The following is a 1,099-nucleotide window of genomic DNA, read 5'->3' on the forward strand; positions in this document are numbered from 1 at the left end:
GAGTCTTCCTCCATCCTGATGCCACATGTTTCTTCATAAAACTCAGCTTCTCCGATTATTTGCTCAGCATACAAGTTGAATAAGTATGGTGAAAGAACACAACCTTGTCACACACTTTTCTTAATTTTAAACCATTCAGTCTTCCCATGTTCTGTTCGAACAACTGCCTCTTGATCCAGGTACAGATTCCTCATGAGCACAATTAAGTATTCTGGAATGCTCATACTTTGCAATGTTGTCAATAGCTTGTCATGCAATCAAAAGCATTTGCATAGTCAATAAAGCACAGGTAAACATCTTTCTGATATTCTCTGCTTCAAGCCAAGATCCATCGGACATCAGCAATGATATCCCTCATTCCATGGTCTCTTCTTAATCCGTCTTGAACCTCTAGAAGTTCTCCGTTGATATATGTTTGCAGCCATTTCTGTATTACCATTAATAAAATTACTTGCATAGGGATATCAAAGAGATTGTCTGATGATTTCCGCATTCTGTTGGGTCACCTCTCTTTGGAATGGGCACAAATACGGATCTCTTCTAATCAGTGGGCCAGATAGTTGTCTTCCAAATTTATTGGCAGAGATAAGTAAGTGCCTCCTGTGCCACCTCACTTTCTTGAAAGATTTAAGTCTTTATTCCATCAACTTCTGGTACCTTGGTCTTTGACAATTCCTCCAATGCACCTTGGACTTCCTCTCTCAGTATCACTGGCTCTTGAAACAGTTGAACATTAACCATTTCTTTTTAGAACAGTGACTCTGTGTTTTCCTTCCATCTTCTCTTGATGCTTTTTGCATCTTTCGATAATTTGTCCAGAGAATTTTTCAATAACCAAAGTTGAGACTTGAATTTTTTCTTTATTTCCCCCAGCTTGAGAAATGCTGAGCGTGTTCTTCCTTTTTTATTTTCTAATTCCATGTCAGGGACTTGCCTCGACATAGTTGTGTTGTTCACAAGTGTTTGGTTCACAAGGAAGGGAGATCCAGCAGCGATAGGGATAGCGAAAGAATACACAAACAGAAGAAGGGGGACAATGAGGCACCCCAAAGCCAGGGTGGATACATCACTGGTGGGCAGACTTGGGACTACAGGCATC

This window comes from Chrysochloris asiatica, unplaced genomic scaffold (assembly GCF_000296735.1).
Source record: "Chrysochloris asiatica unplaced genomic scaffold, ChrAsi1.0 scaffold00314, whole genome shotgun sequence".
In the NCBI taxonomy this organism is placed as follows: domain Eukaryota; kingdom Metazoa; phylum Chordata; class Mammalia; order Afrosoricida; family Chrysochloridae; genus Chrysochloris; species Chrysochloris asiatica.